The sequence below is a fragment of the Salvelinus fontinalis genome, chromosome 33, assembly GCF_029448725.1.
Source record: "Salvelinus fontinalis isolate EN_2023a chromosome 33, ASM2944872v1, whole genome shotgun sequence".
NCBI classification, from domain to species: domain Eukaryota; kingdom Metazoa; phylum Chordata; class Actinopteri; order Salmoniformes; family Salmonidae; genus Salvelinus; species Salvelinus fontinalis.
The window spans coordinates 37,550,963-37,572,182 of NC_074697.1; the positions used below are offsets into that span (position 1 = coordinate 37,550,963).

General features: G+C 42.8%; 2 long non-coding RNA genes across 2 annotated transcripts in view; one reads left to right on the forward strand and one right to left on the reverse strand.

Moving 5' to 3' along the window:
• The first annotated feature begins 4,707 nt into the window (after positions 1-4,707).
• LOC129832182 (uncharacterized) lies at positions 4,708-6,705 on the forward strand. The gene is made up of 2 exons (XR_008755886.1): positions 4,708-6,005; positions 6,551-6,705. It is a non-coding gene; the product is annotated as an uncharacterized LOC129832182 (long non-coding RNA).
• A 5,632-nt stretch (positions 6,706-12,337) lies between these two features.
• Positions 12,338-21,220, reverse strand: part of LOC129832179 (uncharacterized) — an 89,662-nt gene continuing 80,779 nt past the window's right edge. The window contains exon 4 of the long non-coding RNA XR_008755883.1: positions 12,338-19,464. This is a non-coding gene — a long non-coding RNA (uncharacterized LOC129832179). The remainder of the gene's footprint in view (positions 19,465-21,220) is intronic.

Genomic DNA, 21,220 nt, shown 5'->3' on the forward strand with positions numbered 1-21,220 from the left:
TGTCAAAGGAGACACTGTGTGGCTTCAGAAGCAGTAAGAGGATGGAAAGCCTTCCCTCTTCCTCCACATCACATAGGAAACAGGCCATATCTGAAATGGCACCTTAGTCCCTATACAGTGCACCACTTTTGGCCAGAGCCTTTAGAGTGCACTACATAGGAAACATGCTGGACTCTGGCCAGAAGTAGGGGACTGCATGGGGAATAGGGAGCGCTCTAGGTAAAAGTAATGCACTATGAAGTGAATAGGGTGCGTTCTGGCTAAAAGTAGTGCACTACCAAAGGAATGGGGTGCTATGAGGTTAGAGGAGACTGTTAGCGACTGTGGCGACTGTTGACATACACTAGTGACATATCCCTCTTGGATTAATTAGGTTAGTCCTGAGTAGTGATTAATCCACATAGCGTGGTGGGAGTGTTTAATCCTAAAGCTCCTTTAACCTGGACAGGGAGGCGCCCTCACAGATGGCCAAGTAGACGGCACTGTCTCTCCTACCTGCTCATTATCTAATAAACTAGCTACGCAGCTGGGCCATGTGTGTGTGTGTGTGTGTGTGTGAGCATACATTGAGAGAGAAAGAGATAGATAGAGACAGTGAAAGAGAGAGGGAGCGAGACAGAGAGAGCATGTCATTAAAACATAGAGAGAAAGAGATAGATAGAGACAGTGAAAGAGAGAGGGAGCGAGACAGAGAGAGCATGTCATTAAAAAATAGAGAGAAAGAAAGACAGACTCTTGGCTTCTCTGGTCCCGATTGGTCCCGATGTCACAGTGTGCATATGTTAACAGCAGGTATATGTAAAGTGTCAGAATTTGCAGCAGGCACACATCTCTTCAAGTGGCCAAGTATTGCACATGGTGCAGCAAATCATCCTTCAGACCCAATTCTGTTTGTTGCCAGCCTACTGGAATGTTCAGACCCAGACGATCAAGTAAAGCAGCTCAAAGACTGATTGCTTTCCGTCTAACGAGAGAATAATGTGTCGTCTTAATGACATGACCAGTGATGTTATTAGCTAAATGAATGCTCTTTTCTCTGGCAGGGTTTTGAGAAGGATGTTCACCCTGTTTTATACGGCAGATCTAATGTGTCACTACGTGTAGATATAGAAAAGACACTCTTATTTGATGTGTGGTATCAAAGTATCACTTATTTCATTGGAATAGCCATTTCAGTAAATGGAGGGAGATCATTTTTTGAGCTAACTCAAACCCTGTAAAATGTTCAGCACATGAGTGTTACTGAGACACAGCGGGGCAAGAAGCCTAGTGGTTAGAGCGTTGGACTAGTAACCGAAAGGTCGCAAGATCGAATCCCCGAGCTGACAAGGTAAAAATCTGTTGTTCTGCCGCTGAACAAGGCAGTTAACCCACTGTTTCTAGGCTGTCATTGAAAATAAGAATTTGTTCTTAACTGACTTGCCTAGTAAAATAAAGGTACAATTAAAAACGACCTAGATAGATTTTTGAAATGAGCTCCATCCATGTTTTTTCAAATGGTCCAAATTGACAATAAATTGCCCAGCATTCGACTCTGAGCCCTGATCTCTCTGTTTGCAGACCATTATGTCTTCTTCTCGTGTACAAAGGCCCTTAATGTAATTACCCTTCACTTAAATGGCACGTTGAGAAAGGTTCCCTGCTGTAATTCTTTGAGTGTGGGCTCCAACAGAGTGATTCTACATCTGAGCTGTCCTGATTGCAGAGCGAGAGAGCACTGTGAGGATACTCTAAGCTGCTGCTGCCAGACAAGCCCACTTGTTAGTCCAAGAACAAAAACCCTCCGTCCAAAATGTTCATCCTCAGGATCCACTCCACTTCATATCACAAAACTGTAGTATTCATTTGCCACAATTTGATTGAACTGGTTTTATTGTTCATAGCTATGTTATTATATTTATGCTATACATTTCATTATATTCTACTGAACCATTTACTTTATGTTCGTATTCTTATCTTGTATTATTTCTTATTGTTGTTGCATTGTCCAGAAGGAACCTGCAAGTAAGTATTTCATTGGACCCTGTATACAGTACCTTGTGTATCCTGTACATACGACTAATAAAACTTGAAACTGGAACTTGGGCACACTTATTCTAGTGTAGTGCAAGGATCCATATGTGGCTGCCTGCGCAATCTTGTCTCGTATACCTGTTGTTTCAGGTCACAGACTACCCACAAGTGCTTTACAGCACAGCTCATCAACTCTCCTCACACTATCCGATTATTGACTTCCACACTGGCCTGTGCAGAGAGTTGAGTAGCATGATGCACAACAGTACCCATAATGCTCTGCACCAATAGCCTACAAGTAGAACTGCAGCAAGCGAAGGGTGTTTCCAGGGAGTGGCGGAAACTGCGGAATGGAGACTGTAAACTCCTGCTACCGCGTGTTCTGGAGCAAAGATGCTGGCACAAAGAACACTCCTGGCCCAGTACACACTACTTGCTACCAGTATGCTCTGCCTGGCATCATGGGCGTCACCAGGCAAGGTGCAAAGAAGCCATCGACAGTGTCTGCTCGACCTGAACAGCCCTAGTGCAGAACCCTTTGTTCACACACACACACACACACACACACACACACACACACACACACACACACACACACACACACACACACACACACACACACACACACACACACACACACACACACACACACAATGTCCAACTAACCAGTCCACCTTAAGGCGGCTCTGTCCCCTGACGCCTGTGTTTGTGTGCCTGTGTGTGCATGTGCCTGTGTGTGTGTGTGCGCGCACATGCATGTCTGCCTGCCCCGGTGCAGTGCCAGGGAAGCAACGTGAGCAGGCTGGGGCTGTGAGGCTGAGAGAGACACAATCCAACAATGGAGCTGTAGCCAGACAGCTCTGTCTCGCTGCACTGCAACGCTTCAGATCGGGGCGAGACGCCTCAGCGCTGCTGTTTGCTTACCAAGCTGAACAAATAAAACTGTTTGTCACAGGGCTGAGGCGGAGGCTCGAAATAGGTTGCCCTTTTTTATACAAGGAGAGAGCTCGAGCAGCAACAGACGAGCAAAGATTTCTATTAGAAACCCAGTTTAGTCCGTCGAGCGACCCAGAAAGATCCTCAAAGACGAGACAGTTACCTGAACTAGACCTTTACAGTGCAAATCTACACCTTATAGCGCTAACCCCAACACAGTGTCTGCTGCAAAAATAAATGCTACATTTGACTTTCCCCTCAAACCACACTGAACCATTGTGTGTGAATCGACAACGCAGATTTAAAACATGTTAGACTTTCTCTGTTAATAACTTAGTAGTGAGAATGTCTGACCTAGGGCTGAGCTATGTATGCCACATGGTACATGGATGAGGCTGCTTGTTACCCAGGATTGCCCACACTGCAGTGCGCTACCAGTTAACGACACACTCTCACACACACGGGCAGCTGCTGTTATTGCATCTATGCTATACTTAGTTATAGTAGTACAGAAGAAAGAAGCATACGTTTACACACACACACACACACACACACACACACACACACACACACACACACACACACACACACACACACACACACACACACACACACACACACACACACACACACACACACACACACACACACACACACACACACGTCGGCCGGTGTAGGGATTTTTGACTGAGGGTTACTGTTCTGGAGCACTTACGCACACTATCACACTGGTGAGGAGTCCTGAAAGGGTGCCATTTTACACAGCCAGCACAAAGAGGTTAGCAGTGAGAGGAGGAACGTACTCCTGCAGCGCAGCAATGAGGGGATGGGCCAGTGCAGCAATGAGGGGATGGGCCGAGGCTATAATGGAGTCGCTGTTCTGAAACCCAGTTTCTCTACCTTCCAGCATGGCTCACAGAGGGAGAATCCACAGCGCTTTTATTAGCCTAATCACAGCAAGCATTGTTGACAATAGATAATGTTAATGAGGACTGTAAATAGTCAAGGGCAGAATGCAAACAAAACATATATGTTAGCCCTAAGCATGTTAGCCCTAAGCATGTTAGCCCTAAGCATGTTAGCCCTAAGCATGTTATCCCCGTTGCTATCAGAAGCTGGGTGTGTTCAGTTTGCTGTCCCTAAAGCCAGTTCAAACCCAACAGACTTGCAGTTATTTGAAGTAGTTTAGCAGATACACTAGAATTTGCTAGCTGCTCCGTTAAAAAAGGTTACACTACATCCGATACAGCAACAGCATACAGACTCAATCAATGTGACATGGTAATAACTGCTAACATACAGGCTCTCTGATATACAACCCCCTACGAACGTACTGTCTCCGCACACGCTACCTTGTGTGTGTGTATGTGTGTGTGCATGAAGACGAGGGCTCAGTGAGGTCAAACACAAGTATACCGAGCTGTTATACCTTCACGCTCTCCACAGTACTTTGTGCTGCTCTCAAGACAGAATAAGGCATGGACAGAAACAGAAAAAAAAACCTTTCCCAGTCGCCAGAGGAAAGACAAAGGAATAACAGAGCAGACAGGGTCAGTGACTAGTTTTATTTTTTGTGGGCCTCAGAGACATGTCCAGGATTGGTAACGTTAGCTTAAACGTTCACATGTCCAGGATTGGTAACGTTAGCTTAAACGTTCACTGAACGCAAGCTCCCCCCCCTCCATCTTCCACCCCACCACAAAGATTCCTCAGCTGATTTCAACCCACCATTGTGTCACATGACCCTCGAGCCGGCATTCCTTCAACCCCCCCCCCACACACACTGCTGCCTGATTCCAGCTAACCTTTTCCCCCTTTTCTTTCCAGACGGTTTTCTTTCTCCGACTATCTAGTGTGTCTATGTACGTTTGACAGTCTGAAACGCCTTTGTCTTGCAGAGAGAGCCATGGACGGGACGACAGCGCACCACTCCCAGCTCCCGAGAGCCTAACCCGTGGACATGAGAGCACAACGTCACAAGTTAGGGTCTCAGGGATTGCGAGAGGCACATTTTATAGTTGTACTATTTCTACTCCCAGACAGACCGTGATTTGAATTAATCATGCTGGCTTGAGAGTACCAAATAGACCAGAAAGAAACACACGATATTCATGACAATAAAGGCTTCCTTCCGTGAGGTATTTGTGCAACGCATCCCCCCCTTCTCTGCCTCTCTGCCTGTAACATACAACAAGTGCAACCGTAAGCCAGACACAACATCGACCAATCTCCCCCTCCCCCTCTCTCTCTCTGGAGACCCCCACCTCCCACCGACACTCTCTCGCTGTCTCTCTACCTATGTCTCTCCCTATCTCTCTCTTTCTCTCTCTCTCTCTCAACCCCTGGACAAAACAATACGGCACTTTGAAAAATGCTCCTGGCTCCAGGTAAACCCAACGCTAGCTTTCGGTTCCTTAAGCTCCCATGCACTCTATTCCCAGGCTGCAGCTGCTAGTTATTAAGGGATGGCCAGACATAATCCTGGTTCAGCAGCCAGCAGCACACCAACCAACGATTCAAAACGACTATAAAGAATAACCAAGGAAAAGAACACAAAGTCAGTTTATCTTGAAACATTCACGTGACTCATTTCATTTCAATATTAGGAGGGCAGAGCGATGATCTGGATATGCACACGAGGATGGCTGAATATGAATCCTCACTGAACCTACCACGACCAGTTTGAGACAGGGAGGTGTAAGGGAGGCAGGCAGTCTCAATCTACAGCCATAGATTAGGAAATATGGATTGAGAAATAAACAAGAGAGCGGCAGGAAAACGGCTTCAATCAACTCACCCACGTCTGGTTCGGAATGAGGAGGCAGCAGCCCTTGTCCCTTGTTGCAGCCTGCTCGACACACAGAGAAAGAGAGAGAGAGAAACGAACTCAGGTTTAAACTCATGTCGACAAGGTTTCGGACAAGATCGTGCAGGCTTTACAGACGGTTACAGGGAGAAAGTGGCACGAGTGGGGAGCGATGGGTCAGTCGATGACAAGGAGACGAAGCGAACCGACGGATGGACGGATATAAGAAAAGGAGGAGAGAGAATGGGTGGTGAGGCTGATGAAGAATCCACCATGTGCAGACAGAAAGAGAGAGAGAGAGAGAGAGAGAGAGAGGGAGATGAGTCGGAGAAAACGAGAGGCTACTCCCAGGGGTTTAGGTGAAGTGAAAAGTTCAGAATAACAATAAAAAGATGGCAGGTATGAAAAAAGGAGAGAGAATAGAGAGTTGGAAGAGAGGATGAGAGTGAGCCCTACCACCGCTTGCAGCCAGGGCCACAGCACCAGTGAAGCATACCAGTCTGTTGGCTCACTGAGAGAGAGAGGAGAGGAGGAACACACACACACGTTCACTCACTTTGTTTCGCTGCTGTTAACTTGGTTGTATATCCCTATTTCATATCCAGTTCAGGTTAGAAGAAAATGTACAGTTTGTTGTCATATATGTCACAAAAGCAAAAAAATATCCTAACTATTTAAAAGACAAAATGCATCAATGGATGTTGCTGCTGTTCTGCTTCCCTCGCTAACATTGATACATTTTTTCTTTCACCCCCCCCCTCTCTCTCTCTATCTCTCTCTCTCTCTCTCTCTCAGTGCAGAACAGAAACAAATGCAAAATTGGAAGAAGGGAGAAAGGAAGAAATAAAACTGAATCCCAAGTCCCCCGTTCTCGTCTTCATGCATCTGTGTTGAAAGGCAGGAGATGAAAAAATGCTTTTCCAAATAAATGTTGAAATATCATCCATTAATTTGCCTGTACAGCTGTAATAATTTAAAGCAAGAGGCCCACTTCTCTACTGTATCAGCCGGAGAGACAGATAGAGACAGAGAGAGAGGAGGAGGAGGCGGAGGGAGAGGAGGAGGAGGAATGAGAAAGTCGGCCGCCTCTTGCTTTTCCACCTTTTCAGTGTTTTATTTAAGTCCGTTTCCCGTCAACAAATCCTCAGTTTTCCTTGATTTTCTTCTTGCATGTATCCTCTCTGTCTCATACGTTCTCTCTCACTTTCCCTCCCTCCCTCTCCGTCTCTCGTTTTCTCTCTTTCTCTCTCTCTCTCACTCTTCCTCGCTCTCTCTCACTCACTGCCTCACTACCTCACACATGCCCGACATCATTAACACTATCCTTCAAAAAGAGAATGAGAGGGGAGAGAGAGAGAGCAGAAAGAGAGCGAGAGAGAGGGGCGAGAGAGAGCAGGCCATAGAAACATAGCTACATGATGTGCTTGGCTTATAGAGGCTACATTTAATCTCTACTGGCTCCCCCAGGCTTTGATACGGAGAGTGGAAAGAGAGGGGGAGAGATGATGGGGGAGGGACAAATATAGCTAAAGGGGAGGCTGGCGACGTACAACACAATGTAGGCTCAATTCAACGACGGGGAGAGAGAAAAAATCCCCTAGACCACACTGCCCTCTTCCTTTCTCTCTGCTCAGTCTCTCTCTCCATCTTTCCCTCTCTGGGTGCGTCTGCTCCGGCTAACTAATCTCCAATCCTCTTTGACTGCTGTCTCCCAGACTGTGCATTGTATTGGCTTCTCCTGTTTGGACTGCAGTAGCAGTGCAATGAAGGCTCAGTGCCGACGGTTCTCTCTCTCTCTCTCACTTAAAAAAAGCCTGATGCTACCACTTTATAATTTTCCCTCTCGTTTAAAGAGCGCCCGTGCGCCCCCCCCCCCAAGCCCTTCTCCACCGCAGCTATCCTCATTTATCACCATCCTTTCGTCCAGTCCAGATACAGCCAGTATTCACCGAGGCGCTAATATTAGACTGGCTTTGACAGGCGCCGAGAACCCACAGCAAACAGACAAAGACTTGTGCATACACACACACACAAAGACACACACACACACACACACACACACACACACACACACTAACAGACATACATACTGTGTCTGTAAACAGCATGGCTGGATTAAGTCATGCAAAAGGGAATAAAACAAGCAACAAGAAACTGACGATTAATTGGAGTTGATGCAGTGCTCTAATTTAGAGTCTGCTGGTGGTACATGTAGAAATAATGCAGGGCGTACTGTATATCAGCACAGACCCAGACCTGAAAAAGAAACCAGCCTACGTCATACAATACGCCAAAGTGTACAACACAAACACAATCAAACGTAGCACAACACGGTAGCACAATATTGTGTAGGTAGGTGTCTGAAACAGAGTAGGGTACATGTGGTGAGTGTGATTGACATGTGTCACTCAGGCTGACAAGCGCAGGAGGACAGTATCCGGTCAAAGCAGTAGAGGGCACTTCTATATGTTGTGGATGTTTTAATTCATAAATGCTTTACAAAGATGCATTCTGTACAGAGGCAGTCACAGTTAAACACTAACAGATGTGTAACATACAGCAACATACTGCAAGTCAGGTTTATAGATAGTGGTTAACGGGAATATTGGATGATGGAAACTGTACTTTTGTGTCCATATTTCTACGGGGAAGTAAGACAAAGATGATGCTGATTCATACAGTAGGGTGAACATTCACTATTGAAAAATATACAGTGAAGTTTGGTATTGATCAAAGCACTGCTATAAACACAATTAAAAATATTACATAGACAACTAAGCACATCCCTATCAAATCTTACAAATAAATAAATATGGTTGGCATGAACACATACTGTAGGTATTTTCAGTGATTTTTTAAGTCTGTTACTGAACATTAATTACAATTCTAATTCACAATCCATGATTCAGGTATAAGATATCTTTGTAGATATTTTGGTCTACTGTAGCCTTTACAATTACAATGTAGTAGCTTGCCTTGACAACATTTTACACTTTAACAAGTCCTCAACATAGCTACGATGGAATTTAACAATTGTACATGCCTTAAATCATAATGTATTTGAGCACAGAGAATGGTGAACCAATGTGTTGAAAAGACGATTCATTATCAAAAGACAAAAAAAAAGATTGAGTGCACAGATGCACCTTGGAGTGGAGGTCCTGGGCTGAAACACTTGTTGTCTGTCACATCTCTTTTCCTTTGGCTATGATTAGCAGCAAAGAGAGCTGCGACGAGCGGCTCACCCGACAGTGCTCTGGACCCTCTCACACACACTGAGCTGGTTTGGATTAGTGCATCACGGCTGAGATTACACAGCACACAGGCCCTGACAGCCACCCCAAAACACACGCACACGCACCACACACATAGGCACACACACACACACTCAGGCACGCACACACAGTCACACACACGCTGGTGCACATGCTGGCATGTATGTACGGACATGCTCACGTGTGTGCGAGCGCACACACACAAACAGATAAGACACACACACACACTATACTGCGCGTTTAGAATACACCTGAACCTTGAGATGCAGTCTCATTGTTCTCTTCATTTGCCCAGGTAGTCACTGCATAAACCTCAGTCTCCAACTGTCGGACAGCACAGTGGTTTGACCAACAGGGGGCAGCCTTTTGCTCTATTACAACAACCAATAACTGGATACTCCAAATCCAGGATTGTGAGACAGGGAGGGAGATGGCTTGCAGGCTTCAACAGATTATATATACAGTACAGGGACTTTGTTATATCTTTCAAAGGAATAGTAAATCTCATAGTGCAGCTTCTCTCACACATTCTTAGAAGGCGATAGCCTACACGGCAGGTTTCTTACAGACCTATACATTCTCACATACAGTAATCTCCAAAAGGATTATAAGGAGTGGAAATATGAAATCATTCCATGAATATATTATATATATTATCTAAAATCTAAAAGGTAGATGTCACATTTGTCTCTATCAATTTCCTTTGGCACTGCATGTTTTGTTTTTCATTAATATGTTTGGTAAATACGGCAAAGTACTTTATTTATGGTGTAAAAGGTCTATCATAACTCTCCCACCGGAGTGCATTAGCAGTAGAGAAAGCCTGGTCTCAACAAAGCTGTGTATGCTTGGCTTTCCATCACAGCTGAATTGTAAACAGAATATTTTATTATAAACTGGGTGGTTCAAGCCCTGAATGCTGATTGGTTGACAGCCGTGGTATACCATGGGAATGACAAAACATTTATTTTTACTGATCTAATTCTGTTGTTAACCAGTTTATAATAGCAATAAGGCACCTCGGGGGTTTGTGATATATGGCCAATATACCACAGCTAAGGGCTGTGTCATGAGAACAGCCCTAAGCTGTGGTATATTGGCCATATACCATACCCCTCAGGCATTATTGCTTACATATAGTGTGAGTACAGTGAAAGACTGTTAAAGTAAATGGAAATGTTGAAAAAATAATGTGGACTGAAATACGTTGTTGCAAAATGTTTTAATTGAGTGCCCTATATTGAACAAAACCCAGGTATGCAAAATGGTTACGGGTTTATGCATAGATTTTCTGATGAGCGGCTCACATACACATATCTACTGTAAATTAGTAGTAGTATCAGCAACCTTTTCTTAAGGATCAAACTGGTTTTTTTTCAATTTTCGCCAAAAATGACATACCCAAATCTAACTGCCTGTAGCTCAGGACCTGAAGCAAGGATATGCATATGATTGATACCATTTGAAAGGAAACACTTTGAAGTTTGTGGAAATGTAAAATTAATGTAGGAGAATATAACACATTAGATCTGGTAAAAGATAATACAAACAAAAAAACATGCGTTTCTTTATTCTTTTTTTCCCCTGTCATCTTTGAAATGCAAGAGAAAGGCCATTATATGACTTAGAACTCTAGGCACAATTTAGATTTTGGCCACTAGATGGCAGCAGTGTATGTGCAACAGTTTAGACTGATCCAATGAACCATTGGATTACTGTTCAAAATGTTGTATCAAGTCTGCCCAAATGTGCCTAATTGGTTTATTGATAACAATTTGGTGACAAATTGTTAACAATTTCTGCTTATTGTTTAGTCAGGTGTATTGGATCATTTCTGTTGACTGTGTTGCTCATCTATGTTACCTCTCAGAGAGTTGACATGTATGAAAATATGCGGAAGAGGAGATGGTAGCACATCTAAATGCACTGTCACTTTCAGGTGACTTACAGTAATAATAAAACATTATGAAATAATGTGAAAAAAACCCATTTGAATTTCAACTGGACTTCTACTCTACTAGTCAGTCATTTCAACTGTGGTCATTTATTAAACAGATTGGATCTCTAAGCCCTGAGACCAGACACATTATAGCAAAATTCAAGACACTTGAATTATATGATGAATTATCAAGAATCTTCAATTTCTTGACCATCCATTCCTGGTGGCTATATCAAGTAGTCTTAGACAGACCTAATGAAGTCATTGTGATTCAACTAAAATACGTTGGTAAGGCTTCACATGAGGGTATTCTATTTAGCAGGGTTTTATAAAGGGTTTTTAAGTAGTTTATAGACTGTTCGGATAGCACATCGCTGCATGTATCTGCTATACCACAAATCACAATTATACAATTTCAACCAAGTTATAACTGTTTATTACTGATTTATAAACTATCTTTAAAGGATTGCTTCACCATCAATAAATATGTATAAACTCTGCAAAACATTTAGAAACTCTTCATAAATAAAGGGGGACCAATACTAGGGCACCTTTTTAAGAAAACCTGTGTTAACAAGGGGAAACTTAAAAACTTGTTGAGTTGAGCACTCCTCTCTCATCCTATCTCTCTCTATCTCTCTCTCACTCTCAACCCAACCTCTCAGTTTGAGGTTTGGCGTGGTGGAGATGCTGAGTCATCATGCCTGTCAAGTTGTTGGCTCCTTGCAGTAGGCTGCCCCATGGGCAGGAGTTGTGCCTACCACAGGGAAAGCTAGGAGGTTGTACAGTTATCTCCCAGGGTGTAATTCTCAACTATACAACCTACTACCTCAGCCTGGGAGCAAGCAGTACCGCAGTCCTGGAGTCACTGGGTAGCAAAGGACAGCGATGACAGTGAGTTGCAAATTGTGGTCGCAATGGCTCAGTGGGTTAGAGCATGGTGCTGCTGGCAATGCCAGGGTTGTTGGTTCGATTCCTGCACGGCTCACAATAACGTATACTAAATGTAGCCTACTGGGTCACTGTCAACTTTAAGCTGCTATGGATACTGTAAGCCTATGAATACGAATCTTCTAAATTGCCAATCTTTAAATAGAGGAGAGACATTCCACCAATGTACAGCACCACCATACCTAATATTTTAGTGCCTGGAACTGTATAGTATTTAAGAGTGATCTTAAGATACTATATGACATACCTGTCTCATTACAAAGACATCGAGAAGAATGGCGTCTTATTGGTTAACACTAATACCCATGGATTCAAGAGTGCAACAGTTTGGGTGAAGATCAGCTGCATGGGCCACACAGACAGAGACCAATAGAATCAAGCTTGTGAGGTCAGTTAGCACAAGTTCGGATCTACGGGTTTGTGGCTGTGGGCAGGTTTCTTCCATCCATACGTTGGGTCAATCTACAGTAAGGAGTCAAGAGTATACAATACCTAATAACACAATGAAACCACTTATTATCAAAATAATATTCTCACAGATAAGCTTGATATGGTGACTAATCGTATCTACAAGGAGGAAATACCTTGGGGCAATAATAATAATAATACAAGTTAGCAGGCTTATCTACACCTTTATCAATGGCAAAAGGTGATATGCAAATTGTTTTATCATCCAGTATTTTTAAATTTAATTTAATAAATATGACGAAATTTATTACCCATTTATTAACTACTATTTAACATATAATCTTGCAACAGTGTCATGGAAATTACAATAAATTATATTTGTAATTGTTATGAATGAGGTTACAATAGTGACTTCAGTGAATATAGTCTCCTCTTTAAGTTTAAGAGAATATTAGGACAATATTATGAAATGGATTATCAGTGTTTCCAATGACAAGTTTATTATGTAGTGTAGAAGATGTTTTAGGATACAGTAAGGCTGCCACATCACCTGGAAAAATAATTACTTAGAAAAGTCTAATCACACAAAATCCTATTTGATCCGAATTTGATCCTAAGTAAACAATTACAGTACTCAATATCTATTGGTCAATGATTACTTTTAAACACATTTGCTTAAACTGAGGTTTTCATACTAGGTACATAGATAGTGAAAATACATTGCAGTTCTAAAGGAATGACTTGCTTATTGCTCAAGTGTCACTCTGGGCTTACACATTGAGTGCCGAACTGAAAATGGAGTAAATCATAATAAAACCTTGAGAGGATGTGTGAGAGGATGTGTGATATTTGAATGGAGTTTCACCTCCAAAAAATGTATGTTCAAAAGTACCCTTTTCTGCTATGAATAGATTCTCAAAGCACTCCAAACCACTAATTCAGAAATAGATACTTTACGCAAATTTAAAAAAGTGACCGTCGTTCTAACCCAATCCGGTAAAACATCATTCAGGCTTCTTCTTCTTAAATTACAAGCACGCAGCTCAGTGTTATCACTAAGACTGATCCCAGATAGCACTAAGGCTTACAAGCATTGCTTCTAACTATGTTGTATCACCTACTTGGAAAAGTCCAACACCTCAAAAATCCAACCCTCCTTTGCAATAAAGACCGTTACTAGTTCATATTTCTAGCGATAGATTCTAATTGTCTGTTTTCATACAACACTAAAACCTAAAGAAAATGTCTACATAAGATAACTACAAATCAGACTAATTGATCAAACAAGTACTTGGGCATAGATGTAGTCTCAAAAAGCCTCTTGTTCAGTACAGTATCTTCACAGAAAATCATGTGTAACCTAGCAATCAAAGTAACTCAATTCAATTGCATTGATAGCAGTAAAACAACAGAGCAACACATCTCTTGTGAGGATTTACTACAAATACATAGCTTTTTAGGGAACTGATCAAATTGGACACTCCCAACCTAATATAAGCCATAAACTATGCAGATTTGAGTTGTCCACATCCTACATGGGCAGAGAATGAATTTAGTAAATCAACTCATTTGATTTGAATTTGATTGAATTAATTTGATTGAATTTGAAGTTTATCTTGACGAGTCGTTGTGATTGTGAACAAGGTGTCTTTGATGATTGTGTTTCATAATCATTTCTGTCATTTGGGGATAATTAACATTGCCTTTCTAAAATGTATTGTTGTTAACTGAACTAAGTGGAGGAAGACAAAATAGTATTGCTGCGATCGAAAAACTCCTTTAAAGAGGTACTGCTGTTTGTGTATAAATGACATTATATTTCAAAGAGGGCTAACTGCAGTCATCTCCAATATCCATATTTAGGATATTTCATTACTTGTTCTTTAGACTTTGAGTCCCACAAACCAGTCTGCTGTTTATTTTACCGGCCTGCTCAAAGCAGTGAGAGCACATCCCCAGGAAACAGTTATTCATTGAATCACACGAACACTACAAAGCTTAAGATTAAATGCCTCACTCCAGGTGTATCAGTGTGTTGACCCATTTTTCTACCACCTACACAAATCACATTGAAGAAATATAGTGGAATCATTGCTTGTATATAGTTAACAAATCAAAAGAGAAATTCTTCGAGGTGCAACGTGAATTGAATAGACTTCAATGTATCGAAATGGAATTGCATGCTTCACGTCATGCATTGGTTTTCTACCGTTCTGAAATTGTTAAGATAATCCATCCACTTCTTCATAGATAAAAATACCATATGGGAAACCTCATTTTGATCAATAAGATGATGTAAGATAGATATTTTAGCAGATAATTGTATGTGTTACTGTGAAGTGACAAGTGGCCTAAAAGAAGAAGTCAATTTGAACTTTCAGAGCCCAAAGTTGGTTTCTTTCTTGTTTCCCTCCACTTGAGTTGAAATCAACAGATTTGACTTTGAAGCTGCTGCCAAGTTGTTCAAACTGTGTTAGTGGGGCTGTGCCAAGAAGTTAAAAGACACCTTGAGAATAGTGGGACAAAAGGGGCAGCGGGGGCCAACCACACCCTAGAAGCCCTAGTATCAGACCCAGTGGAGCAGAGCCCCTCGCCCCTGCATGGGGGTGGAGAGGTTAAATGCACCAGGGCGCTACCGTGAACACACTCTCAGAGAGACAGAACAGAGCACAGAGCACAGACCCTGGGATCGCTACAGCCACCACCACCATCGCTCGACAGCAAGCAAACACAACAACACTAAGACAATCTGAAACGCAGGGAGATTAAAAAAGAGGTAGGTATGGGACACGTCATCGAAATGCCTAGAAATGCAAACAAAACGTACAGCCAGGAACAGGTAGGCCCTATCGCTACACTGAAAAGTGGAAACACCACAAAAAAATAAAGTTATAGCTACGGTTGAAACAGTGAGGTTGGAGAAACTATATGAGAGTGAGAGAGAGAGAGAGAAAGCTGGAAGACGAGGAAGAAGCACCAGCGAGCTTGAAAGCATGTTAATAATGACTTACCGATTGTCTTTTTATTGTTTCCAAATGTTTTCTCTCTCTACTCAGGGCGCCTACAGCACTTGGCAGAAGGTCCACTGTGACCCACAAGGAAACAAAACACAAACATGCAACTAACGAACCCATCAAAAAGGCAATAGAAAAGAGAGAAAAAGTGAGACAAAGAAAAATAGGCAGAGAGAGGAAGGAAGAGGAAGGAAAGGAAAGCTGGCTGAGAGAGAACTAAAAGACAAAAAACGAAATAACAAAGATAGATTTCCCTGTTTATAAGAGTTCGATTTTCATCATGATAATGAAACGATAAATAAGAAAGAACGAATATTTTCAGCCAGTAAAACCTCTGTGTTCTACTAACCGAGTGCCTGCTTAACGGCCAAATGACAGGCAACATCTGTTTGTAAGAAAGCCAAGATCGACTCTTAAAAAAATGGTCTTGATTCTCTCTTTCACTCTCTCCATCTCTCTCGTTCTCGCTCTCTCTCTCTCTCTCTCTCTCTCTCTATTGCTCTCTTTCACTGCCTCACTCTGTTGAATAAAAGCGAAAGAAAGAAGAGACTGTGGAAATTCGTCGAAAGGGAAAATGGAGTTGTGCCCCAGCCCCTTCACCTCTTTAACCTCTCCCCTTCCGCTAAAGCTTCTCTTTCCCATCTCGAGAGAGAGAGAGAGCCCAGGTACACCACAGTCCTCCCCCCAACACACACACACCTCTGCCGTTCCCCCACACCTCCCAACAAACACACACACAAGCATAGACACGCACACAACCACATGGGCAGACACATGCGCACACATACACACATGCGCACACACACACACACACACACACTCTTGGAAGACTTCCCTGCACCAAAAATAAATACCCAATCTGCAGTTCGCTTTGGCCCCAGACTGATAGAAAAGAAGAAGTCCTTTTGGCAGCTTGGCTATCATTACTGTAGCAGATCCCTTCACATAGATGCAAAGCGTTCCCCCCACAGTCTGGAAGTAGCTCCAGATACAATGTCACTACTACTGCTAACCCATGTGTCCTCCTGCTATTCTGAACTAAACTAAACACACACTGCCGATATCTATTTCAATGAAAAAGGAATCCACTTTCTCCATTTGAGCTCCCATACAGTATGGTTCAGGTTATAGTGCATGTGTCACTGTGCTGTACAGTATATCACTGGATTACATCCATGTTGTAGCACATCTAACGATCTGAGGTGAATAAATAAATATAGCACTGAGCAATGCACACACATATAAATCACGAGCGACAAACCCAAAATAAGCCGTCAGGAAAAAACAATGATGGCATAAAGTATTAGTTGCCTTGCACTGTTATCGAGTGTGGGCTATCACTATCAGTGTTCAGACAACACACACACACACACACACACACACACACACACACACACACACACACACACACACACACACACACACACACACACACACACACACACACACACACACACACACACACAAATGCTTATTAACTTGTTATTAGCATGTATGAGCCTTTAACATGTGTTATATCAAGGCATATAATGTCTTTCTATGTATCAATGTATTTCTACAATGGCTGGTATTTAGTCAGGATCATTATCAGATGATTATAAGACACTATAAGGGGGTTATGAATGCTTAGGACAAGTCTTATAATGTATCACAACCATTACGACCATATCATACTGCATATAGGCGTTAAGTAAAGTGTTACCGACTTCTCTGAATCCTAGCCTCCGCTTCCCCTTCAATAACCTGACGCTGACACCCTGACATGGGCATACCCCAGGCTGCCAGACAGACAAACAGACAGCTAGCCGGCACAGTGTTTACTTGAGGGGATTCACACACAGCCAGCAAATGGAGCACAACAACCAAAGAGGTCCTATTAAATGACTCATTCCTAATTCTATGACAACAACAGAACACACTGAAGAATACCCATTAGAAATAAACGTGAACCAGCAACCAGCATTCACAGTGTTCTGCATGCTCAATTCTAATGAAGGGTGGAGGGGAAATGGTGTTACATGTGCATTAAAATAAATAAGCGATGAGTGCATGCAGCCTATGAGTGATTGTCTTCATGTTCAATTACAGTAAGACACTGTGTCCCACCCCTTCCAAATGTCCGCCCTCTCCCTCTTCTGCCCCTCTCGCTCTCTCTGATATTCCACTCACGCACTACTGCGGCAGCCCTCCACCAATGCCTTGCATTAATCCACACAGCAGCGCCAAAAGTTTTCCAAGCCACAATCGCTCACCCCAGGGATGTCAATTAGCATGAGTTGGCATTGATTAGTATAGTCTAAAATTCTCCTCATGAGTTTATGATTGTTATCTGGGATCGTCATCAACGTCTGAGGAATGTGTCCGTCTGGAATGGAGACAGGACACCACTAAGAGGATGATCGGACCCCAGCCAAGCTGGAGAAGGCCATATGAGCCAATGTATGGAAGGATGCAGAGGGATGAAGTGTGCTTTTGTTCTCCAGTGACTGTTAGATCTGTTCTATCGCCATTGCCTGGCTGTCTGTCTGTCCAGCCCTGTGGCACACAGGCCAGAGGCAGACGCACATCCAAACCCACAGATTCAGAACCAGGATGCTAACCTCCCTTCCCGCCCCTGCCTTTTCTACAGGGAGTCAGTCAGTCAGCTTTCCCTCTCTGCTCCCTCCATCTGTGTCTCTTTACCTCTCTCTCTCTCTGTGTCCCTAGATGACCTGGCCCAAATGAGCGTCAGTGCCCAGTGGGAGAGGGCACAGCTGGTGTTGCGGGCGACTGCCACCGCCGACAGTCTGTCCTTTCACAGCCCTCCCTCTCTACTTAGCAAGCCCGGCATTAGCTGTAGTTGCTAGTCAGGAGAGAGCGAAAAAAACACTCACTGGCAACAAATGTTGTCGGCCATATTAGCTAGCTGCTATGACCTATATCTAGGAGGAAGAGGAGGAGGAGGTGGAAGGGAGGGGGAGGAGGAGACAGAGCATCAATGAGAGTAATGTAAAGTATCAGTTCTGTACAATCACAGAAGTGGTGCTTGATAACACCAGGAAGTGTTATGGCCCAATATGGATTGACAGGTACAGTAGCAGAGGGCAACTGTAATGAGCTTTAGGTGTGTGTGTGTGTGTGTGTGTGTGTGTGTGTGTGTGTGTGTGTGTGTGTGTGTGTGTGTGCAGAAACACAACAAAAATATATCCTGCCAATGCAGTGGCCAACAGACTATTAAAGTCAAGGGCTAAAATAAGTGTTCGAAGACAGTGAGCATAAGCGGATAACAAATTCCATTTATACATGGCAGTTGTCATCAGCTGTCACAAATAGTGTCGACCATATAATGTATTAGCAACAGTTATTTGGAAAATTGGAAAAGAGGTATTAATTGTCACACCCGAAACTGTCAATACCAAAACAAAGTTCTATTTTGTTGTGGTAGTGACAATGTTGTGACACAAACTGCTCTCTCACATATTGCATAGCAGCCGCTGATTGACACGTCAACATGATGAAGCGATGTGTGCATTTACATTGAAATCAAACAGACTAATTCCATTCCGTTGGAAGAGAAAGCAGCTATGCTTTTGGCAAGAGAGAAGGAACAGGGGAAAGAAATCAATACTGGCAGACAAGGTAGGTTCCTTTCTTTTCTTTCTGAACATCAGATTAGGTATAAAAATACAAATTCAGTATGCCCAAAAGCAATTCAAGGGCAAACAGTTCAAGCCGTTGGGATAAGAGCATCAGAACACACACAGATTCTTACTGTAGTATTTTTATTTCTCTTTAACTCATTCTTCATCTCTCCTGCATAACAACCCTCTCAACCCCGAACAGGCTTTAATTTCACTATACACAGCCCGTTTCCCACTATCTCAGTCCTCCTCTCTTTTTCTCTCTGCCTTTCTTCATCTCTTTACCTCTCTCTCGGCCTTTCTTCTTCCCTTTACCGCTCTCTCGGCCTTTCTCTCTCTCTCTCTCTCTCTCTCATTTACAAATCCTCCAGTGAAGGACAGCCCAAGTGAGCTCCATGGCAACCTGGCGCATCGCCATCTCATTACACTGCCAATTGATTCTGGTCCTCCACCACACTGCTGTCCCCTGCCAGCCCACTTCCCATCATGCACCTGACAGCCACTGCAAAGAAAATGGTAAGAGATATGTTAGATGGTATGTGATGGTACTGGGTGTACACAAAACAAAAATCTGTAACGGTTTATTTAAAGCCGGCAAGTTAAAAGGCATTATGATAGTTATAATGCATAATATGCAATACCTTATAATAGCTTACAATGAAATATGATCCTGACTTAATAACAGCTATTAGTAGATGTTAAAAAATCCAGTATTGTAATGCCATGGAAAGATATGATATGCTACATTCCCATTATTTTAAGTTACATAATGGAATTCTTGCATCTGTCCATGACAATAACTTGCTGCTTGGTACAAAAAGTCAATTTTTCATGTAAAAGCCCTCATTATGAGCCCATACCCTGTCAAGTGTTTCTCTTCCTTCCTTCCAAAAACCTTTCTAACCAAGCACGGAAATACATTCTTGTCTATAGCCATGCCAGAAATCCCTTTTCGAGGTCTGAATAGCAAAAGGAGTTTGCAAGATGTGGCTACAGTATAGCACAAGTCCATCGTTACAAGAGGGGTGGCCTTCGAGAAACCAAACAATGAGAAAAAAAAAGTAACACATGCACAACTTGTTTCGTAATGTACTTCTCATTCTCCGGGGGTTGTTTCAGGAACACAAAGACAGTGCACATCTGGCACACACAGGACAGGGGGGAAGCCAGCAGGGAAGATAGTGAGAATGGGACCGAAGAGGTTCCAGCTGAGCCAGATTATCATTTTCAGGGCAACAGGTGGCTCTGCAGCCACCACACTGGAACTCAATACCACGCAGGAGGGCCCGGGGCCCCAATCCCAGCCCCCGACTCTGGCCCCTGATCAACGGAGCATCTTCCAGAAAGTAGCCAATTAGGTAAAAATGTGAAATGCAGGAACCCATTAGTGTATGTGTGTGTGTGTGTGTGTGTGTGTGCGTGTCGCTGTGTGTGTGCTTGGCCAAAAACAAATAACGATAATAATAATAATGATAATTACACCGATAAATAGGATTAAAAAAGGGAATCTCATGCTTATCTGAAAATGTGCGTCCATTCTCAATAGGTGTCATCATTGTCATTATTGAAATCAACATGTTAACCATAGTTATTGGACAACTGCTTATTTGGATGGAAATGTATGAAAAGTCAGTGTTGAAAAGGCAACTTTTAAATGACCTTGCTGTAAAACAGTATATCGGCAGATATATCGGTACATTTTGTTCCCCCCCAAAAAATCTAAATCGGTATCGAACCCAAATAAACATATTGGTCAAGGTCTAATTGCCTTATAGTTTGTCACTAAGTACTAAACCCAAAGGAAACTGGCTCTAGCAATTTCTATTCCCAGAAAATCACTACATAGCTTTATCTTGGAGCTGTGCCATTAAACAGCTTGGAAAATTCCAGAAAATTATGTCATGGTTTTAAAAACTTCTGATAGACTAACTGACATCATTTTAGTCAATTGGAGGTGGACCTGTGGATGTATTTCAAGGCCAACCTTCAAATGCAGTGCCTCTTTGCTTGACATCATGGGAAAATCAAAAAGAATCAGCCATAGCTGATGTGGTACCTCAGAAAGAATATTGTAGACCTCCACAAGTCTGGTTCATCCTTGGGAGCAATTTCCAAACGCCTGAAGGTACCACATTCATCTGTACAAACAATAGTACGCAAGTATAAACACCATGGGACCACGCAGCCGTCACACTGCTCAGACAGGAGACGCGTTCTGTCTCCTAGAGATGAACGTACTTTGGTGTGAAAGTGCAAAT